This window comes from Ursus arctos, unplaced genomic scaffold (genome assembly GCF_023065955.2).
Source record: "Ursus arctos isolate Adak ecotype North America unplaced genomic scaffold, UrsArc2.0 scaffold_36, whole genome shotgun sequence".
In the NCBI taxonomy this organism is placed as follows: domain Eukaryota; kingdom Metazoa; phylum Chordata; class Mammalia; order Carnivora; family Ursidae; genus Ursus; species Ursus arctos.
In genome coordinates, this window is record NW_026623050.1 from 27,168,758 (window position 1) to 27,169,764 (window position 1,007).

The following is a 1,007-nucleotide window of genomic DNA, read 5'->3' on the forward strand; positions in this document are numbered from 1 at the left end:
TTTGGTGGTCCTGTCATTTGTGTTTTTACTTTGTGACCTTGAGGTGGTCTGGCTGACCACCCTTCCCTCATGAATGGTTTCTTGGTATCCCAAAGATCCCGGGGGAGACGGTTTTGTGTGTGCCCCCCCCCCCCCCCGCCCCAGCATTGCAGGCAGCATTCCTTTGGTCTGTTACAGTTATAGCCCCACAGGAAATGCCTTTTCCAAGAGCCTTTCCCCGTGTTACAGGTATATATCTGCACACCCCTAAGAGCGTTGGCAGTGGTTGTGCTGTTTGGGGGATTTTCCCTCAAGTCTTAGCTGAGTCTTCAGTGGTGACGCAGATCGTGGGTGAACGCACCACGCAAGCGCTCGTCCCCCAGCTGGGTGACTCTGCTTACAAGTATTGCTCTGAAGGGTCTTCGTGATTTTCTGCTTTCTCACTTCTGCCAAGTTCTAAATTCCAGCACATCTTCTTTTTCTCGGACTTGGAAACTGAAAATATCACCCGTCACTCTTGAAGACTTCAAGCAAATGAAAGTAGATTACCAACAGTGTAGTTGGCCAAACTTGTGCTGCAGGGCAGAAAAGGATGTTCTTTTGAAAAGCGGACGTGGTAGAATGGAAATAAATGAGAACTCATTTGGGTGACAGATAATGTTTTCATTGAAAAGTATTCAATATATCTGTAGCTATTCTTCAAGCCCTTTGATCAGGTATTTTCTCTCCACAGAGAGGAAGGACGTGTAAGGCAAAGAACCCAAAAAGAAGCCTGGAGGCCAGGCTTCGGGTTCCCACTTCTAAAAAACTGTCCCCTTGCTCAAGGCAAAGAAACGCTCTGGGTCTCCCCTCATCTTCACCATCCCTAGTCTCCCTGCTGCCCGTCCTCAGCTAGACCACGAATGCCTCTCTGCCTCACTAGTCACAGAGGCCTTTCCTGAACCCAGCACCCTTTCACTTTGGGGGCCAGGTCTGGCTTCACCTTTACTAGCTGCCTAGCCGGTCAAGTCCCTAAATCTGAGATTCTT